This window comes from Cornus florida, unplaced genomic scaffold (genome assembly GCF_030987335.1).
Source record: "Cornus florida cultivar Cherokee Brave unplaced genomic scaffold, ASM3098733v1 CherokeeBrave_3.0.0_Hap2_Chr02, whole genome shotgun sequence".
NCBI classification, from domain to species: Eukaryota; Viridiplantae; Streptophyta; class Magnoliopsida; order Cornales; family Cornaceae; genus Cornus; species Cornus florida.
The window spans coordinates 65,250,643-65,274,526 of NW_026775572.1; the positions used below are offsets into that span (position 1 = coordinate 65,250,643).

At 34.4% G+C, this 23,884-nt stretch overlaps 2 pseudogenes; one reads left to right on the top strand and one right to left on the bottom strand.

The window, feature by feature from the left end:
• The first annotated feature begins 952 nt into the window (after positions 1 to 952).
• On the top strand, positions 953 to 1,051 carry LOC132298007 (small nucleolar RNA R71; annotated as a pseudogene).
• Positions 1,052 to 12,986: 11,935 nt separating this feature from the next.
• LOC132295174 (disease resistance protein RGA2-like) lies at positions 12,987 to 19,892 on the bottom strand (annotated as a pseudogene).
• Positions 19,893 to 23,884: the final 3,992 nt, after the last annotated feature.

A 23,884-nucleotide genomic window follows, 5' to 3' on the forward strand; every position in this document is an offset into this window, starting at 1 on the left:
CACAATCCTACCACTCCGCAAGGTAGTCACCGCATTAACATGTTCAATGGTGTGGCCTTCCGATGATGAATGGGTTTCCACAACACATTGTTGCTTAGGTGGGGCATTTATAGGCATCTTTCCCTTATCTCTTGCATTGAGAGTGCTTGTTATTTGCCCTACTTGGGTTTCTACCTTCGTAATAGATTGAGAGTGAGAATGAAGCAATTGAGTGTTAGCCTCTAAAGTACCCAAAGCATTCAAAACTTTCTCTTCAAAGGCTGGACTTCTAGTATTACCTTGGGAATAAGATTGGTTGGGAAAATGAGAATTAGCAAATTGATTCCCTTGTGATTGATAAGGTCTATAACCTTGGGATCCTTGGTTTTGAAGTGGAGGTGGAATGTACTTCCCTTGAAAACTGCCTTGGGAAGGGTTTGAGCCCTCTCCTTGGTTTTTCTAAGAGAAATTGGGATGATTCCTCCAACTTGGATTATAATGAGTACCATAAGGATTGTTCCCTTGGTTCACAAAAGCCGCATTGACTTGTTCATTAGGTTCACTTTGCACTTATTCTTAAGGACAATGAGAAGTAGAATGAAGAACACTAGAACAAGTCATACATGTTTCATTTGATGCATGATGAGAATGGTTAGGGAAGGAAGATACTTGGTTCACCGAGTTTTGGTTAATCAAAAATTGATCAAACCTTTGAGATAAAGACTTCATTTCGGTGGCTATTTCATTTGAATGGTCGACTTGATGTAAGCCAACACTCTTCCTACCTTGTGAATTTCTACCATTCTTGGATGATAGTGTTCTATGCAAAGAATTTTCACTCATGCTCTCATAAAGATACCACACGTCATCCTCATGCCTATCAATGGATGAGCCACCCATGGAAGCGTCAACCATACCCTTATAGTTGTCCGATAAGCTCTCAAAGAAGTATTGAACTAATTGCCATTTGGGCATGTCATGATGTGGACACTTCCTAAGCAATTCATTGAAGCGTTCCCATGCCTCAAGAAATGTTTCTCCATCCCCATGTGAAAATTCTCGAATTGAGGTCCTCATGGCATTGGTCTTAGAAACGGGATAGTACTTCTTCAAGAACTCTTATTGCATTTATGTCCAAGAAGTGATTGAAAAAGGCCTAAGATTGTTAAACCAATACTTTGCCTTGTCTTTTAAGGTGAATGGAAAAAGTTTGAGTCTTAAAACCTCTTCCGGCATGTCCGTATATTTTATGGTGGAACATACTTCAAGAAACTCATCCAAATGCTTATAAGGTTCTTCACTTGGAAGTCCATGATAGTTAGGAAGCATTTGAATGGTTTGTGGCTTAATTTCATAATGATGTGCTTTAAATGGAGGCAGTTGGATGCATGTAGGTGCATTATACTCATTAGGCACATAATGGTCTCTTAAAGCAAGAGGTGGATTAGCTACTTGAGGTGCAACATAAACACCTTGGTTTTGAATTCCTTGATTTTTGATGGAAGGTTATGGAGCATACATTGGCCTTGGCATTCCATATGGAACTTGGCCTTGTTGTTGTGGTGGTTGGTGAATGAATGGCCTAGGAATGCCTAATGGTACTTGTATGTTCTCATTGTGCACATTGGGATGAAAGATACCTTGTTGGTCTATGTGACCAAGGTCCTCAACATGATTATCATTATGGTCATCCATTGAAAGATTGGCTCTATTTGAACTTCCTCTTCCCCTAGGATTTCTAACGATAGATTCAAGATGCAAATCAAGAGGGACAAGAGTTGGTCTCAATGAACGACGCCCGTGCATGCACAATACAAAACACAATGAACACAAAGAATGACAAACACTATGCCTTCACAACAATACAATTAGACTTCTTCCAAAAACATTTAATTTATACTCCCATACTTTAACAACAATGATGCAAGACAATTAAAAATAAGCCTCCACGCGGGCTGACGATTTAACTAAGGGATTGAGTAAAGAAAATCTCACAAAGGTCCTTTAGCACTTCAACTCCAAATTTTAAAGCTTGGCTTAGTAATTTTAGAATTTTTAGCTTTTTGCCTTCTTTGCTTGCTTGAATTGAATGCTCAATGACTCCTTTGCTTGCTTTCTCTCCAACAATGCACCTAGTTAAGTAAGAACAACACAATAAGTAACCAAAAAGAAAAATAAAAATAAAGTAAAGACACAATCAAAAGAGTACTAATCCTAATCAACTCCATAAATCCGACGTAGCCAAATCTAATCAACAAATTCCTGGCAACGGCGCCAAAATTTTGACGGGCGATGGCCGGTCTTTGCACGCCAAATTGATGTAGTGAATGTGCGGTTCAAGAAAAACCTTTTTGGTCAAGTTTAAATTTATAAAAACCACTACCACCACTACTACTAACGTAGCAAGAGTGAGTAGGGATCGTCCCAAGGGATTATGAGGATCGAGCAATGTCGTGGAATCACAATTAGGGCTAATAGGTCGAGTGATCAAACAAATGGTTGGTTGGGTAAGTAAACTAGAGAGCAACTAAATTAAGCTAAGTGATTAAACGTAACAAGAGTAAGCAAGAGAGAGAGAGAGAGATCTTGGGGTTTAGATGGCACCACCAAGCAATGTTTTTCTACACTTCTAACTAGTGACTAATGAGGGTAAAGTGTGTTGCAATATTTGTGTGTGTGTGCTTGGTTGATTCAATTAGCAAGGGTGACCAATTTAAGCATACATTGTCTAATCAACATGTGAAAAGCACAATATATCTAGCAATTAAGTATATATTGTCTAAATAGCACGTGAGAAACACAACATATCTAGCAAGTCATTAATCCTTTCATTAAGCTCACCAACCAAACACATCACAAGGTCAGAGACATATGCTACTTGCATTTAAAAGTATGGAACTTTAAACAACTAGCATGGATTGTCCTCTCATCTAACAATTATGCTATCACTACACTACAATTAAACTAATGGCATGAAATTAAACTAACTAAGCTAAGGGAGAGGCATAATCCATCAAGAAGTGAGCATGGACCATCTAGAAAATCACAAGAGCATTCTTTTAAGCACAATGTTTTGACAATCCCTAAATCTATAGCATTAATACACATTTACATGCATCAATTACATAAAAAATAGAGGTAAACACATGAACATCTATTCTAGCATACATAGACATATGGATAGAATGAAATGATTGATTAGAAGCATTAAATCACATAAATTATTAAATAAACAAGATCTATATGTATGAAAATGTCAAAACATTAATTACAACACTAATCCCTCAATAATACACAAGATTAAGATATAGAAAGCATGCTTGGGGCTAACTCTAGCCCTAAGAGGATGTCTAGCCACTCATGTTGATGATGCTCCAACCCTCAAGGGCTAATTCCATGGTTGAAATCTGCTCCTTGTTGATGTAAAACTCCAATGGTGTCTCTAGCCTCCTCCTCCTCTCTAAGAGATCGTATGAAATAAAATTGGCTCCCTTTTGTAAAAGCAATCCTTATCCTTATATAGGTAGGTCAAAATGACACCCAAAATGAGCTGGGGTCGTGCACACAATATTCCCTTGATTGGATAAAGGACAACTTTCAATGAGATGGAATTTTAACTTTTTCGCACTGGAGGAAGTTTGATCGATCGAACCTTGAACTTGAATTGATCGAAAGTAAGTAAGATCGATCGAACTTAGGCTGGATCGATCCAACTGCTGAGCTTTTTGGAAAAAGATAAATCCGAGATATTTATAGGAGATATTTATGGGAAAAGGACAATAGTGGTTAGTGGGTGGTACAACTGTGGATAGGATCAATCATTTGAATAAGGACAAAAGTGTTCGATCGATCGAAGAATGGTGTTGGATCGATCGAACTTTTGGAACTTTATGCTTTTGGGTTAAGGCTTGGATCTATCTTGAAGTGCTGAGATCGATCATTGTTCGATCGATCGAACTTTGAACTTGGATCCATCGGACTTTGCTGCTTGCCACCTTTGGCTTCATTTACTTCCTTCTTTCTCCACTTTGCTCCTTTCTTTGTTTAATCCCAGAATTGCTTCAATTAAGCTCTTATTTGGCTAAGTTAGCTTATTTTCGGGATAAGTTCCTGAAAAAGGAAATAATGCGAAATCAATCTAAAACGGTAAAGTAAGATAGATAAAGGTACTAGAATGCCTAAGCTTAAGAGGTTTAAATACGCACTTTTCAGTGCTCATCAACAACTACAGGAGATACTAATTTTGTTATTAATGGCTCTGAAGTCACCAACAATGATAATGATACAAACACTCAATTGGAGGTATGTCCTAAGAAAAAGCATTATGTATCTGATGTTTGGGATCATTTCACAAAAATTATAGAAGGGAATAGTACTAAGTCAAAATGTGATATGAAATGCAATTATTGTGGTACATGTTATGCATGGGTGAGTGCACATCGGGACAACTACATTAAAGAACCATATAAGTAAATGTTCCAAATGTCCATATAATGTAGACAAGAAACTAAAACTCAAATCATTTCAGTTTGTTGCAGATAGAGACAGTAATATAGTTTCTTGGAAATTTGATCAAGAGTTGTGTAAAAATGCACTTACTAAAATGATAATCATTGATGAGTTGCCTTTCAAGTTTGTTGAGCGTGAAGGTTTTTGGTATTTTCTTAGTGTGTTGCAACGGAAATTTAAATTGTTATCACATGCAACTGTGATTAGGGATTGTTTGGCATTATATGGGGTTGAAATAATAAAGTTAAAAATCTTGTTGAGTCAGTTAAATCAAAGAATTTGTATCACCACCGATTCAAGGACATCAATACAAAACCTTTGTTAGATGTGTCATAAGTATGTTTTAATATATTACAAATGACAGAGAATTCTTTTTGAAATTATGTCGAATATTGAGAGAATGTGAATTGTTGGATGGCACACATACAATTTTAATTAAGAAGTTAGTGGCAATATTTTTATTCATTATAGGACATAATATTCATCATGTAGTGGTAGCTGAACGATTTTAACATTCTGGTGAAACAGTTTCTAGACATTTTAAGCTCGTATTGAGAACAATATGTTGCCTTAGGAAATTCCTCATATGTCCACCATAAAGCAGTGATGTGCCTTCTCATATACTTTATATATAATCCCAAATATTATCATTGGTTTAAGAATTGCATTGGAGCTATTGACAGAACACATATAAGTGATTTTGCACCTGCCAACAAACAAACTCCTTATAGAGAAAGAAAGTCTATAGTGACACAAAATGTTATGTGTGCTTGCTCACTTGATATGCTATTTTACTTTCATTTACGCAGGTTGGGGGGGGGGGGGGTACGATAAATGACTTGAGAGTTTTTATTGATGCAATTACTAGAGTTGTTGCACCATTCTTGATACCACTTGTCTTTTTAATATTAATAATAACATGTTACTAACCCTATTAAAATTTAAATAATATTTTGCAAGGAAATACTATGTAGTTGATTCTGGTTACCCTTGCACAAAATGATTTCTGCGTCCATATCATTGTCAAAGATATCATTTACAAGATTATAGGGGTAACAATCGGCAACCGCATGGCACAAATGAATTGTTTAACTATCGACATTCATCACTTTGCAATGTCATTGAACGTTGTTTTGGAGTACTAAAGGCTCGTTATCCCATTTTAAAGCTTATGCCTTGTTATAAGTTGGTTAGACAATGACTCATAATAACTGCTTGTTGCACGATTCACAAGCAAGCTCTGTCCTCAATAGAGCAAGCTCTCAACCTAATGGAGCAAACTCTCAAACTAATGGAGCATGCTGTCAAACTAATGGAGTAAGCTCTCAAACTAATGGAGCAAACTCTCAAACTAATAGAGCAAGCTCTCAACTAAAAGAGCATGATCTCGGCCTGAGGGAGCTGGCTCCCTCTTTCATGGAGTTGGCTCTCTCCTCTGAGAGCCATAAAAGTTTAATTGGGAGCCGGCTCCATGCCCTTGGGAGCCGGCTCTTGACCTGTTCTACTCCTTCTTCTTCATCCCCTGCATTCTTCGATCATTCTGATTATCACTGTTAAAGGTTCTAAACCTCTATTCTATGTCCCAAACAATCCCAGATAATTAATTGAAGATATTTTGCATCAACAACACGAATCAAAACAAGTACTCTTGTAAATATGATTGAGATCAAGTCATTACACATAGAAACATATAAATTCAATTTTAATTCTAATTAAACATGCAAGAAAGATCTAATTAATATCTGATTAATCCTGGAATTGTCCTAAGCATGTACAGAATACAAATCTAAGGGAAAGAGTAGGAGTAAAACTTGTCTCTAGGTTTCAGATTGAAACCTTAACCTCTGCTTCTTAGCTTTTCCAGTGATACCTGGCCACCGTCAAAGCCTTCTACTGCTCTGGTTCTAACCCCTGAACAGCCCTCAACCTTCCTCCTTGGTCCGGCCTAATTCTTTGGCCAAAACCCTCTCTCTTATCTCTCGGTTTCTCTTCTCACCTTTCTGTTACTTCTCTTTCTTTAGGTATAATACAACTCCCTAATAAACTTAGCCTTCTCCTCTACCGACTTAAATATATAAATATAGACAATATTATTTAACCCTAATCCTATACGTAATACAAGTCTACTTATAAAGATAATACAACTATATATTAATACTACTACTACCTTGTAATATTACGTATTTACATATATATGTAACCATTTACAAATATAATATAATTATATATTTATATAAATATATATATAACTAAATCCTCCTTATCATTATTAATTAGAATAATAATAATAATAACCTCCAATACCCATGGGTCATAACCCTTACCCATGTAGATCCATCCAAGTAGTCCATATAACCCATTTATTTGGTCCATCACTACAATCCAAATCCAACTCCATTTTTAAATTAAAATTAAAATAAAACAATTAATCATTTACAACTAACAAATAATTGATAAGAAATTTCACACAATTAAACAAATAATTTGCACATTAATAATCAATTAAAACACACAATTAAATTACATATTTCAAATAAACAACGTATTAAATAAACTCACATAAGCAATTAAAACAAATAAACATATAACATGAAGCCACATAAGCACCTAAAATACAATAAAATAAATAATTAAATCCCTTTTATATCCTTTTGAAAACTAGGGGTATTACACCAACACTCTATGGTCACCAAACAACATCACACTAAGCTTCTGCCTTCCTTACTGGAAATCAAAACAAAAGTTTTGACCTACTCATCTCGTCGCTGACTCAAGGTCAACCTCAACTTTTACTCCTAAAACGGCAATCTAAGAGACAAATTCGCAACTTTAAACATCAGTGAACTTCTAAATAAAAATCCAAATACAAACCTTGCTCAACCCGCATAATACCTGAACCTTACAAGTCATACACTACATACCACCTCTCTTCCTGTGACATCTAATCAACTTTGCTTACATGAAAGGATCCCATGACTCACACACCATACCCTACTAATCCATCATCCCAAGAGTCCACTCATTACACTGAGGAAACACAACACAAACTCTCGCCTGTGCAAGAAAATGAGGACTTCAGTCCCAGAAGACACCTAAGATAAAACCCTTAAATTGTTACCAGTCTCTAGGGGAAAAGACTCCTAATGGAATAACGTGTCTAGATCAAACCCGACTCAAACGATAATGCTATTCACATCACCCATGCCCACAACGCTGGTACCTTTCCCAGTCGTAGGTGATAATTCGCAGAACTAATACAACATAAAAACACGCTTGCTAAACAATTACATACTAAAAACATAACACCTACTCATGGATCATTTAAGTCAGTGCTACACACATATAACATATAAGCACGTGATCACGTAAGCCAATAAACAGGTAAGTAAGTAAGCAAGTAAGCATGCGTCACAAACATTTAAACACTTTAACACGTAACACATAATCATGCAATTCAGCTTCCCTATGCAATCCTAAGTAGGCCTCTACCCATCGTCCTAATGGTATTCGAACTATTGCTCTGATACCAAAATTTGTAATGACCCTAAACTGATGCCAAATAAAAAAAAAAAAAATAATAATAATAAAAATTAGGCATAACCTCTGCTAAAAAGGGTCCTACGCCAACCTGCTTAAATGAAAATACAATGCCTCTCTTGGACCTTCAAAATTTATCTAACATGTCTCAGCACACAATGCAAATACTATAAAACATTCCCAAAATAACAACATCAACAACCTCCTCAAAATAGCCCATCACTATCAACCCATTCATCCAGAATAAAGGAGTATTTGTCTTATACATAGTTCCATGCTCACATACTAGAATTTTACTCCAATTACATCTACTTACAGTCCATGAATATAATTACAATAACAACAGTCCATAAGTCTCCATACAGAATATAATATACGAAGTTTTACAAAAATAGTGAGACTTGGATACAAAAATAGCAAAATGATCTTCTAATCCAAATTAGGCATGTGGTGAAACGTTATCCACCACTTCTTTCACATGTCTTGAAAAATGTTAAAATAATAGGATGAGCATAAAGCTCAGTAGGTAGTCCCCAAGACACACCTCTTGTGACCCCGTGAATCCAAACAATGAATAGAAATAGGAAGCGGGGTCATACAATGCCAAAAAATAACATAACATTACTCTTCAAGTTCAAAACAAACAATGTTGTCCATGAATGCAATGCCATGCATGTCACTCCCAATTTCCAAAATCTAAATCCATCATTTTTCAAATTGTTAATACACGTCCGTTGGTGACTCCGTAGGGACACGAGAGAAGGATTGACTATTGTCCCTAACCCTTGGTACCCTCGCGGTGTCATTTGGAGCAGATAACTCAACCACGCTAGGGTGTTTCCTTAGTTCCCTTTAGGTTATATTAACACTACGGCCCTTTGGTGACTCCGCGGCGACCGGGTTTTCATAAAAATCATTTTAATCAAAACTTTGTCCAAAAATTCATTTTTCCTTTCAAAACAATTTTTCCCTTTTTCATGCCCAATGCTATGCGTGAATATCTCATATATCTCAATGTTGTACAAATAGAAAAATTCATGCTCATCAAGTTATTATTCAATAATATACATGCTTTACAACATAAAAATTTCTAAAATTATATTTCATGTTTTCTAATCACCAAACTAGCACTAAAGGCACAAATGGCTTGAATTAATCAACAATTAACATGCTTCGTAAGAAATTTATTTATTTATTTATTTTATAATTCATGTATTATCATCACATAAACATAACAATTTAATACCATGGGTATGAAAATTCATCAATTAAGCATGTTTTCATTATCATATTTCACATAAAACATGTAATACCCCTAATTTAAAAAAGGATATATTTGGAATTTAATTATTGTATTTTAGATGCTTATGTGGATATGTGTTTATATGGTTTCATGTTTATGTTTAATTGATTTACTTGTTAATTGATTATGGATTATAATTATTTGTTTAACTTGATTTATTTGTTTTAATTGAATTATGTGCTTATGTGGAAATTAAATGTTAAATCAAATGTATTATTTTTATTTTAAACGGAGTTGGGCTTGGATATGATCAATAGACTATTTGGATAGTGTATTTGGGTACAGTTTATACCCATGGATGGTTATACATATATATATATATATATATATATATATATATATATATATATATGTATAACCATCCATGGGTATAAACTGTACCCAAATACACTATGGTATATATGTATTTAGGGTTAGTTTAATTATTAATTGTTATTAATGATTAAATTAATATTATTATTCCCATATATATATATATATATATATATAACCATCCATGGGTATAAACTGTACCCAAATACACTATGGTATATATGTATTTAGGGTTAGTTTAATTATTAATTGTTATTAATGATTAAATTAATATTATTATTCATTATATATAATATGGTTTTAGGATTTTACTTACTTTTATGAAATCATGTGGGATAGCCGACTTATAAAAAAATATTTATTTTTATATTATATTTTAATTTTTCTTTCCGTCTGACTTAGGGTGTAAGTAGGAGTAGAATTAGGTTTTGAATATGCCTATATATATTTATGTTTTGTCTGCCAAGGGTTTAGAACCCTAGTCACGTATCAGTGGAGGCAAGGTAAAATATAGAGAGGTTTGAGAGAAACTGAGAGGATTAGTTGGGGTTTTGGCTGTAGATTGAAGGTCGGACCAAGGAGGAAGGAAGAGGGTTGCTTGTGGGTTGAACCAGGAGCAGTAGACGGCAGTAAATGAGTCGTTGGAAATATTAGAGAAGATGGTTTAAGGTTTCAAAACTGAAACCAAAGGCGCGCAAGTTCTATTTCTTACTCTTTCCCGTTGACCTGTGTTGTGTGCATGCCTAGATAATCTCTAGGGTTTAATCGAACATTAAAATAGGTTTTATATGCATGATAATTCAAAGTTTAAATTGGATTAGGTGTTGTTAAATTGAAACTGATTTATGTTATCAATTGTTGTATCTTTTGCAATTTAATTGTTAATCTGAATGCATACTGAGTTATATGTGATTCTGGAAAATTTTGGGACAACTCTGGGAACCTAAATAAAACATTATAGAGGGTTTTCACCATCGTCGGAGTTGAAGACGATGATAGGAAATAGGGACAGAGCCGGCTCACAAGGGAAAAAAGTTGGCTCCCTTTATTTTTCTGGAAGGGGCTCTCTGTGAGAGAGAGAGCTGGCTCCATGGTTAAGGGAGCAGCTCCCTAAGGCACAGAGCCGGCTCCCATGGTAGGGGAGCCGGCTCCCAGTGGTTGAGAGCTTGCTCTCTTGAAAAACAATGTACTGGAAGTGTTTTTAGGCACTGTTTTGGTATTTTTGGGATTTTAAAATTGTTTTAGGTTTATAAACGGGGATTCTAAATAATTTTCGTGACATATTAGGATCCCATAATGCATAATTTTTATCTATATGCTAATGATTTTAATAGTATGAAAGTTTAAATAAGTTGGCATGCTGTTAATGGATAGAAGGGATTTAATTGCTTATTTTAGCAATTTAACGGACTGTAACATGATTTTTAAATCTTGTTTTGGATGCATTATATGGTTATATACATATCAGATTTTGATTATGTTTGTTCTGGATATTAATTGACAAACAATTTAATTTTATTCTGTCAATTACATGGATTTGATGGATTGTATGCACCGGTATGAGAATGTGGCATATTAGGTTTGGATTAGATCAAACGCTAACTCCTACCTATTCTGGATTTTAATTGTTGAACTGCTTTATCTGTTCTATCAATTATATGGATTTATGTGGATTATATGCACCGGTATGGGACGGTGGCATATTAGGTTTGGATTAGATCAAAACGTTAACTCCTACCTACTCTGGAATAAGGGAATGAATTATAAAATTAAATCCTACTTATATTTAAGTCAAATCAGCTGAACAAATGACTAACTGGATTACTTAATACTTATATTTAAGTCAGATTAGCTGAACAAAGTTGAATGACTAACTGGATTACTTGTTACTTATATTTAAGTCAGATCAGCTGAACAAGTTGAGTGACTAACTGGATTTCTTATGGATGGGTAGGATAAGATTTATATATATATGATTGTGGTACCACGATATGAGCTTGAGTCTTATAATCGATGGTTAGAGAGCGTATATGCATTGGGATGCATAACTGGCTATGATAGGTAGCGGTGTACCCTGTTAGGTCTAGGTACACATGCCCACCTCTGGTGCGTTTTGCATGTTGCCTTCTATTCAGGTTGAGACCCCCTTTATAGTCCAGTGAGAGTCCCTTAGTGTGGATATATATATACATGTATGGATTACTTAGCTATTGTTGAGGTTGTCTACGATGTATCTGCATATTGGGTCTCTGCTTGAATTGTAATTAGAGTAGAACTTATTTGTGGGCCTGACCTACCATTATTTTTTTCAGGAATTTGTCAGGAGTAGGGATTGTTCGTACTGAGCGGGGATCGTCTACTTCACTCTTCCGGATTATTTACGTAGAAGTTTTCTTTATGGTTCAGTTTTTTGATGTAGATAGTTATGTCTGTCATTTGTTTAGTTTAGTTTAGTTTTTCTAGGGGTCCACAGAGTATGGATTCCCGAGTTGTACAAGTCAGAGGATTCTTGGTATCAGAAGAATTTATTTATAAGAATTTATTTTGAGGATTTCGTTAATGGATTTATCGTTGTAGTTTCTTTCAGCAACTTTATTCATTCCTTTTTATCATATTTGTATTATGTGTTCGTTTATTACCATTTGTTTTTTATATTCTCGGATATTCGGGCGTGGGCCTGGCCAACCCACATTCAAAAATCCGAGGGTATCACAAAACATAGCCATACCTTTTCACATAGCAAGTAAATAAATTTATATGAAATTTCACAATTTAAGCATGCTAAAACACAAATTTTTGTGAAATTAACTCACAAAAGCGCAAAAATATATAGATTAGAGACCCTATCTCTTAATTGAAGCAAAGCCTCAAAATTTCCAAATTAATGCTCTAGATCTCGAAATTTTCAAGTGCACCAAACTAAGAATTGCTCCAATCAACTTGTAGATCTCGTCGTGAGCTTCAATTTGCCGCAAACGACACTTAAAAATGCCAAGGATTGAAGGAGAAATCAAGATTCAAAGTTTTGGAGTACAAAAAGAAAGAAAAAAAAGAGAGATTTACAGGAAGAGAGAGATACCAGCGGGAGAAGAGAGAATTGTGAGACCAACACGGTCTCTTTGGCCTTAATTCCATTAATGGTGGGTCCCACTCCTTTTTATTTTATTTTTCCTTTTTTTTTTTGTTTTAATTTTACACCACATATACATATACACACATTAAATAATTTTCATCACCTAATATAACACATTAAAAAAATAAATATAATGCAAATGGACCCAATTAAAATCCCCGTGCACGATAATTTCGATAACGGGTCCCACACGGGATCGTCTGGCCCGAAAAATGAAAAAATACGAAAATAACCACCCTTACATTTCAAAAAGTCTTGGACTCAGTGAAATGCTCCAAACAACTCTCATACACAACCGGCACACTCCACAGTGTCCAGTACGAAAAACGACAAAAGACGACAATGCCCTTGTTGCGACAAAATTTCCGAAAAAATGAAAAATGGCGAAAATTTGGAAACATCACATGTACATATCTCCAAACAAACTCACGAGGCTTAGAAGCTACACATCAGCACTCAGAAAACAAAATAAATAGCAGAAGCAGTACATTAACAATCTGGGAGCCATCTGATATCGAAAGAAAAGGTCCGAAAAGAGGCACTAACTGAAGCTCAACAGTGTAAGAATGGAACAACACCAAAAGAACCAACCTCTCTACCATCGATTGGACTTTTGGAATCAGTTCTTCGAAGGAGGATAGATTTGATATATCTGAACCCTTCTCGGTAAAATGTACATAAGATTACGACAGAATGGAATTTTCCAAACGTTGGATAGACATAAGATCGATGTTGTCAGTCTCGTGTCCTTGAACTGCAATGTTGGTAAAACTGCAGCATTATCAATCCTCTTGGTACACTAAAAGGATGCAGAAGGTTTCAAACCTTAGACAAAACAATTATTTTAAGGTAAGTGATTTAGTCCCTGCCTTTGGTTTTTCATTTTTTCATATTTAGTCAAGCAATTCTCTTTCATAATTTTTCATTTTTTTTTTCCCAACAATTAAGAGAATGACAGTTCATTTTTCATTATGTTGGATTAAATTTTTTTTCTATAATATTACATGGTAGGAAAAATGTAAGAATTTCACACCTAAGCTGGTTCATAAAAGTGATAAAATTATTTAATTTAATAAGACGTCTCACCTTTGAGGTTAAGCAATACGACGAATATGAAGAAGAAGAATACTGCAAACTAATTCAATGATGTGCTGATCATGCTACCCCAGAACACAGGCCGAAACTGAAAATTCGACATTTCCTGAGAAGTTAAAAAGGAAATATAAGATAATGGTAAATGACAGTTTTAATAATATCGTCTCATTTATAAGAGAATAGATAAGAAGAAGAAAAGAAAGAAACAAATACAAGAGCACATTATTACTAACTTGTAGTTGCAATTCGTAGAATGGAATGTGCAATCTTTGTCTATTTCTAGCAATGATTCATCCACCCAGTCTTGTGTAATTGTCCCACACAAAATAAATACAGTAAATCAATTGAACCTAAAAAAAAAAAAAAAAAACACACAGAAGAGAGAGAGAGAGCGAAAATGAACTAGAAGAGAGAAGAATAAGATGGAGTTTTACGGTGATCAATGAATACATAACATAAATGATGGATTTAGCTCGAATGTCACTGTTATGGTTGAATTTAAACATATGGGTGATTTAATTCTGAGTAGTTGTAATGGAACACTATTCATCAAATGAGTTTCATCATAAAGTAACTTATTCTAAAAACTGTCTCACAGATTGCATTAGCACAAAAGAAGGGAACATGAATCATGCGAATGCTAACGACATAACTAATGGAAGACCAGGTGAATGAGCACTAAAATTGTCAAACGACGGAAAATGAAGGCAATTTAAGGATTATTGTTACCATTAGCAAACTTTAGAGCTTAAGTGCACCACGTGAATAAAAGTAACAAGGAAATGTTGCTGAGCATACTAACGAAAATTTGAGTCACAAAACAGTATTCCGGTCCTTGACTAACCATAGTTGGGTTTGGATGCACTTCTTTAACCTTTGCTGGATGGGTTGAATGTTGTGAAATTAAACAGAAAACGCAGAAAAGAGATCAAACACACACAACAAGTACAAACAAATTTTTACTTGGTTCACCCAAAGAATTAAGGCTAGGTCAAAGGATTGAAGGGATTTTACTATAATGATCAAAACAACAGCGGATAGTACCATGTGCATTTACTGAGAAGGTAAAAGAGAGAAAATAAGTTAATGGGAAATGACAATTTCAATAGTACCATGTGCAGAGAAGGTAAAAGAAAGAAAACAAGTTAATGGTAAATGACAATTTCAATAGAACCATGTGCATTGATGGAAGTTGCACAGGCAAAAACAAACATATATAATGAAGATCTGCATTTAGTTGTTGCATCATCATGATAGTCAAGCAAAAAGACTTGGATTGCCTATTAAATGGAAATAATATAATCTTGAAGACCTCATTACATTATTCCTTCTAGGCAAATTTGTCATAACCTAATGTATACCATGAAAACTAGGGCAAAATTTATTTTAAGGAAAGTAATTTAGTCCCTGGCCGGCGTGAGTAAATTATTCTAATAATTTTCTTTTTCTTTCACAATTTTGCACATTTTTTTTTCCAACAGTTAAGAGAATGATAGTTCATTTTTCAGTTGTGTTGGATTAAATTTTTATTCTTAAATTATAATGTTACATGGTAGGAAAAGGTAAAAATTTCACAAGCTGGTTTTTTTTTTTTTTTTTTTTTTTTTCTTAAGTTTTTCAAATCCATATGGATAAAAATAGTCACAACTCACAAACAAAGATACAAATATATGAAAAATATAGATATATACAAATTTATAATAACAAAAGTTAATAAAACAAAATTTTAATTAAAGAAAAAGAACAATATAGCTTGATTTAGAAAGCTCCAATTCAATGCCGTTGCAAATTCTTCAATACAAGAAAAATACGTTCCAATTGAGACTAATTAATATTGAGTCGAGAAGAAAGAAAATTGTAAAGTTGTAATGAGAGAGAACGGAGGAAGGAGATGACTTGTAACTTTTGAGTTTGTTGAGAGAGGAAAGAATGACTGAGAGGAATAAGAAAAAAATAAATAAAATAAAATAAAAACTAGAAAAAGAGAATATGGAAAGTTTCCTGTAACTTTCCCAAAAAAAACACATACACATATAGTGCTGGTGTAAAAAAAAGAAAGAAAAAAAAAAAAATTTACTGTTTAAGAGTATAAATATTTGTGCCCGTTTTAAGTGTGTATTGGTAAGGGTTTACTAAACAATTGTGAATAAGGGGGAAAGAGAGAAACTGGGAGAAAAAATTAGTTATTTTAGGAGATAAATTTGGTTAAAGTTTAATTAAAAAGCGTGAATGATGACGAGGGAGAGAAAATAAAAAAAAGTTATTTTAGGAAATAAATTCAATATTTTTGGAGATAATATTTTGGGAACTTCTTATTGGCTAATGCCTTAAACGGCCGCCTAAGCCGTTTAAGGCTCCCATGGATCATAAAAATAATTTAATTTAATAAGATGTGTCGCCCTTGAGATTAAACAATCTGAATATTAAGAAGAATAAGACTGTAAACCAATCGAATGATGTGCTAACTAATCCATAAATGGAAATTTGGGGCATCCCCTGAGAAGGTGAAGAGGAAAAACAATATAATAGTAAAGGACAATGTCGACATGCAGTATATATCATCTTTTTATAAAAGAAAAGAAATAAAATCAGTTGAACTTGAAGAGAGAGAGATTGAACAAGAAGAGAGAAGAATAAAATGGATTTACCTTGTATGTATGTCACTACCGTATATAAACACGTGGGATGTGAGCAATCTTTGGCCAATCTTTTCCCGTTTCTTTCCGGCATCGGCATCTAACATATAAATCAGAGGTGCATGATTCAATTGTGAGTTGTTGTAATGCAGTGAGAAGATGCATCCCACCGGGCAGTGATGTCAATTTGATGCAGTACTTAATTTCAAGGTGTTCAAGTGAAGTGAGGCTTAGAAACGACTCCTCTGGGAGGGTAACTAGATCGTCAATTCTGGATAAAGAGAGTGACTTTAAATTGGAAAGAGGAGGAAAAAGCAAAGAAGAAGATGAAGAAGAGGTTGGGAGTGTATCTGTTGGTGGGGTTGGGGACACCAATGTCATCTTTAACTCTTCTTCTACCAGCTTTTTGCTGACCTTATAGAGTTCTAGTTGTTCAAGACATGGTTGCAGAATAGGCATTGATGCCAGATTAGGGCAATGTCGGATGGATAATTGGGAAAGAGAAGGAAATGATGGGAGCTTGTTCAAATGTTGTTGGTGTTGGTCTTGTAAAGTTGTTGTTGCTTCTTCTTCTGCCTGGCTCCTCCACCATCCCTTCAATTTAGGCAATTCCAAGAGTTGAAGTCTTTTGAGGGATGGGAAGAATGTTGGTGTTGGTGCTGGTCCTCCACTGGATGAACATGAAGAAGAAGAAGAAGAAGACGACAGGGACTCCTCACCACCACTCCCACTACCACTACTAGTGTTATCCTCCATGTACTCCAGGGATTCCATATTCTCAAGACAGAGAAATTGGAGAGAAGGAAGTTGCCCAAATAGTGGAAGACGTTCGCATCTGTGACATCTCCACATATGAATTCTTACTAGATCTGGGAGAAATGAAGATAATAAGCCAATTTTGTCAACCATCATCCAACTTGGCTGGAAACTCACTCCCCCATATCTATATATTTTCAGCTCCTTCAGATTCGGGTGCGGGCGTAGGGATTCCAACCATACCCTATCTGGATAACCAACCAATTCTAAAACCAGGCTCTTAAGGTATTGTTTGACCTCCAAGTAGTTTGTTCCCTGCATTCTTCCCTCTGTAGCTGTTGGTGTTGCCTTTGAGTCCTCACATTGACATATCTGGATAACCAACCGATCCCGTAAATTGTTTAGATTTTGCAATTCACTCAACCGGCTATATGAGTCGGCTACAAACCTCGTTAATGTCACTAGACACGTCAACTCCCCCAATCCACACGGCATTCCAGTCAAGGCACGACACTCGTCAAGCTCAAGATGCCTAAGGTTAACCAAGTCTTTAATCTCTTCTGGCAATTGTTTAAGCTGCCGACAGCAGGAGAGTTTTAAGGTTTGCAAATTTTTCAACTTCGTTATAGAACTTGGCAGGCTTTCGATTTTACTATAACTAAGACCAAGAAACCTCAAATGTTTCATCATGCTTATATTACTAGGCACCACCTCCATATGCTGCATATCCAACACACGTAACCTTTTAAATGTTGAATCAATCCTTTCAAAAACTTGATCCATTACAAACCTGCTTACATCCCCCATTCTCAGTGTTCGTAAATTGTGAGCTCTAGACAAGTGGGTTGGAATTTCCCCTGATAAATGTAATGACAAGTGACGAGTTCTTTCACCAATATTTTCCGCATTCGAATTCACTACAGAACTCTTGGGCCTCACAACAGATTCTGCAACGTCGTGGACAAGATCATGCATTTTGCAACTTTTTATATCACCCCATTTATCTTTTTGAACATCTTGAAAAAGAGATCTCCTCAGCAAATCCATAAAATACAAATTACCTACATCCTCTAATTGTTGATTTTCATAACTTGACCGAATGAATCCATGTGCAATCCACAATTGGATTAATTCTCTCTTATCAATCTCTTCATCTTTCACATATAAGGAACAAAATGCAAAGCATCCCTTCAAATGCGAAGGAAGATGATCGTAACTCAACTTTAGAATAGGCAAAATAATATTCTCTTGTTGAGCTATTTTCGACAAATCATTATTTTTGAAAAACAACCATTCATCATCTGTATCTTTAGAGTACAATAGGCTTCCTACAACCCTAATGGCAAGAGGAACTCCCTTGCACTTTTGTGCAATTTCCTTCCCAATTTTGACTCGATGTGTATTCTTCAACCCTTCCACATTTTTGAATGTCATTTTCTTAAACAAAGACCATGAGTCCTCCTTAGACAAGCCTTTAAAACGTGTGGTGAATGTACCCCACTGACATTTGCTACTAATTCACTACGGGTTGTAACTAATATCTTACTTCCTCTCGAACCACCCTTCAAAAGTTCTTCCAATTTTAACCACATGTCACGACTATCATTCCACACATCGTCCAACCCAAGTAAATATCTTTTTCCATTAATTTTTTCCCTCAAGGGACTTTGCAGCTCTTCTAACTCAAGTCTTTATCTGCTCCAGAACCTATGATTTTTTTTGCAATGAGTTTCACATCAAAGGGTTCAGAAACACACACCCACACCTTAAGTTCAAAATATCTAGTGACGTCTTCATCATTAAATATTAATTGTGCAAGTGTGGTCTTTCCTAATCCCCCAATTCCAACAATTGCAACAACAGACACATTCTCCTGCATATTACTGTCTAATACCAGTTTTACCATTTCTTCTTTATCCGCATCCCTCCCAATAACACTTTCGGCATGTACAAAAGAGTGAGTCTCCTCCCTCTTACTATTCTCTATAGGCCGTTCAGTGAGGTGAAATTTTTTCTTGTCTTCTGCAATTGCATCTAGTCTCTTCCTTATTGCCTTAATCTCACGAGCCATCTTACTTTTGAACGCAAATGGGTTTGAGCATGACAAGAAATTGCGTACCTTCTCTAGCCTTTTGTTCTGAGTCGTAACTTGTTGCCGAAAATCTTCAGTGGAGAAGTCGTCGAGCAAGTCATCAGCATCATAAAATGCATCGTACAGCTTTTCGAGCCAGTCTTCAACCTCATGATTTGTGGCTTTCTGCTCCTCTGCATCAACAAGCACGGCTCTAATTGTGGAAACCGTGTTTTCGAGTTTGTGAACTTCATTCTCAATACCCCGCACTAGTTTGATCTCTTGGTTGACCATGGAAACCAACTTCTTCAGGAGTTCAGATACAGTATTATAAATAATTGTCTCTGCCATTTTTTCCTTGATTAGAATGATGATCAATACTGTGGTTGTGAAGCTGTTGGACAAGCCCTGCTTAATGTTTTATAATGGAATGATGGGAGTAAAAAAATAAAAGGTTTTTGTGACTCTGGTTTACGAAGAAGGTGCCTAGGAAATAAAAATTAAATAAATCATTCAAAATGCATCCTCAAAAAAACTGTGTGGCCAAATTTCAAGATTCCCTTACTTTCACTATTCTTTTCCAATTACTGTGTTCCTTACTGTGAATCCAGTTGTATTATGGTCCCGTGGACCTTGACCGAGAAAGATATTACACCTATTTAGTCACAATCATTTTTATTTTATTATTTTATTATTTTTATCTCTCTCTTTTGGTAGTATTTACATATATACATGCGTTCAGGCTAAAAATTTTTTGGAACTTTAAAACTTACCCTTTTATATTTATTCTTTCTTTTCTATCATACTTTACGTGTACACATATATATAAAACCTTCATTATTTTCTTTCTTACATACCTTATTATTTTTTCTCTGTCTCTCCTTTTTTTTTATTCAATTATTTTCAACGCTCTCAACACGTTACTTGTAATCTTTACTTCTTCAGTCTAGCACTTTAATTTCTGACTTACTTCTTTCATGAAAAAATATATATATATATATAATTAAAAATATTTGCACAAATTTACTCTTTAATTTATTATTAGTATTTTGAATTCCTATATACAGGATAGAGTTTTATGGTAGGACATACCTATCATGACAAATTTTCACCCCTAGATTTATTTCAATGTTGAGAGCTATATATTATGGCATTTTAAATTCATGGAGAATTTTCAGTTAAAAAATATATATATATTACAAATATAGTTGTTAGGTTGAAGAGCAGAATGGATCATTTTTAGAAGAACCAAATACATTTCAAACATAAGTGATTGTCTACAGCTCCATCAAATGCCTTATCGACAAGTCCAACGCACATGGCACTATAATTTAAGAAATTATTGCATTAATGTGAAGTCATCGATCCCATGAATTACTAGTTAATATATAAATAAAAAATTTAATAAAGTCCACACAAAATTGATATAGTTTTTAATTAATAAATAATTTAATATCAATAATTTCGAAGCAATGTAATAATTTCTGATATAATTTTTACCTATGGTGCTCAGTTGTGCTCTGCATATGGAAATAAAAGATAGGTAGGTGACCCTAGGGTTGTGCTCAAACATGGTAGGTCCTCTTTTGTCTTTTTATTGCATTTGTAGCTTAGCCTTCTCTTTATCATTGTAGGTAATATATCTCAATCAATATTTATTCGTTTAAGGCGGCTATGAGTTCATTCATTTTAGACTCACAAGAAAAGTCTTCTGCATAATGCCAAGTTATTAAGTCAGGATGGACCCTGAAAAATACACCACGAGCGGTACGTGGGAATATGAATTTTTTCGGTAGGGGCAATAGTATATTTTATAGGTATATATATTAAAATGAAATATATATATATATATATATATATATATATATATAAAATAGTAATAAAAAAGTCCTCTGCATCACCACAAGCCTAATAATCCGCATATTGTCAGTGTTTTTGTAAAGAAAAGAAAAAAAAAAAAAAAAAAAAAAAAGTTATTTTTGCTTTTCATAAAGTAAGCAATTAATTCACATCCATAAAATTTTTCTTATGGGACACTTCCTCTTAATTTATCTTGTGGTCCTCGTTTGCACAAGGCTGGGATCATTAGTGTCGGATGATCTAAAATCACTCCCATAGGGGAGAAATTATTTAGTAGTCATCTGGACTAATAGAGTGCTAATACATAAGCAAGTACGTCAATTTTATATTAACATTAACTCATTTTTTTTTTTATGTGTCACCGTGTAATGAACGGGACCATTGATCCCCTTTTAGACTTGAAATAGAAGTCCTTTTCATCAGGTCAAGCTATTAATACTCTGTTTGTCAGCATTATTTTCTTTTAAAAAAAGTAAGTAATTCACATCCACATAATTTTTCTTATAGGACCAATTCTCACCTTCTCTTTGTTTGTCATTGACAGGCATGGACATTGCTATAGATGAGCTAGCAAGACAGGACTAAGTCCTCACCAAGCAGAAATAATGTAGGGTAGTTGAAACGTATTAGGTCCTCTTTTATCTTTGTCGACATGGATAGTGTAGCTTAGCTTCTCTCGATTACTGTAGGTATGATAAATGAAAAAATTAATATCTTAACCATTTATTGGATTAGTTTCTAGTTTCCATTTTTATTTTTCTTATCATACACCATTCAAAATATTCATTTTTAATGTATAACACTACGAAAGATACTCAACACATCTCACCTTTGTTGCACTAAATTTGTTCATTTTGTTATTTTTTAGCAAGAAAGTTGCACACTCATTTATAAAACTCTCTATTGAAGAAGTTATATATATATATTTTTTTCGAAAGGTTAAGCAAATAGATTAATAAAAACTAATAATTACAACGGGCCTTAGTGTACCGAAGCAGACCAAAAAGACAAAGAAGGCTAAGTAAACAATTGCCCAACAAGAGCAATTGAACCAAACAGGACCCAAGGCATTGCTGAGCCATTTTGAATAATAGTCCCAACTTAGCTTGTGAGGCTGAGGGAGCGAAAGTGGAAGTGAGCTTGTCTGCATACCAGGGACCTTTTTTTCTTTTAAAGGTTAAGTGATCAAAATGGATGAATATATAACATATTACCCTGTTTCATGCATGAATCAGTGAGAGTGGCACACAGAACAAATCTGTAAGATATTGCACAATTTTTTTAAATCATAGCATATGTTACTAGCTAAATTGATCCTCTCTACTCCAAACAAAGTTTCAATCAAGAGTAAAACATTAACATCATATGCTAATGAGATATCCTACTGCTAAATACTTTCATTATAGATTTCAGATGTCCGAGAGTAATAAGAAAGTTTGAAGATCATCAATTTTGCTGAAAAAAAAATGAACAATTAAATGGATTTGCAATAAAAAGTACATCATAACAAAAGATACAGAAACCTTTAATACATATCAAATCCTATTTTTTTACAACTTATATACTTATATTTATAATAAAATTTCTGTCCCAAGGGTGTTTTAGATATAATTTGTTTTCCGACGGGGGGTTTACAAGTAATATTTTACAAATAATATACCTAAATAAATATAAAATTTAATGGCCCAAACCGGTTGCATCCCTGAAACCTTGTGATGATGAGAACTCCATTTAAAAATATGTTTCTTTGCACTATCAAATAATGACATTTCCGTGAATCTAAAGAATTTAGCTTGGTTAGGTGAAGAATGTTTTGCACAATGATAGTCAGTAATCCATTCTAGGACCAAGCATATGAGACTTTGGTATCACTTCATCAAATCGTTGTTAGAAGATGGGGTGCTGAAACTTGAGAAGATACTTGGCATAGTGAATCCGGCTGACATGTTGACCAAGAACAGTGACTATGGAGAAACTGAACTAGTGCACAACTTCAGTTGGCCTTCTAGCCTGAAATTGAAGGCCCTATATTGTCATACAAATTTCAAAAATTACTTGATTGAATCCATTTCAAATATTAAGTTTTTGGACCCGCTGGCTCTGTTTATGGAAAATAAAGCTTACAAAAGGTTATATATTTTCAATTACCAGCAATATAAAAATTTCAGTAAGGTCAATCCTGTCAACAAACATTTTGCATAGGAAATTGGAAAATTGAAAACACTCAAAAATTAGGAAACGACTGATTTTATCTTAATTAAACATGTTTGTCTTTAGTTTATGTGGAATCAGGCTTTATGTAACTTGATGCTGCATTTTTGAACATAGAATTTTTAAACTAGCAAAGATAAAATATGACAGAGAGTGCTAGTATAAAATTTTCGACTTAGTATGGTTTGGGTTACATAGGTTCGGAAATTTATAAAATAAAAATTAATATTCATACAAAGATTTCAAGTCTTAGGTCGCAAAATATATCACTAAGGCATAGTATCACCTTGATTCATATACATGAAGTACATGAAAATTTGTATTGATTATAATCCTTAACTAGGAAATTGGGAAATGAACTAATTCATCTTCTTCTCATTTGAGAAACTTTGTACTTCATTTTAAGTTCTGACATCATATCAAGACTTGGTTTTTCCAGATTACCGACTTGTTAGTCAATGTCACGAAGCATGTTTTTGAGC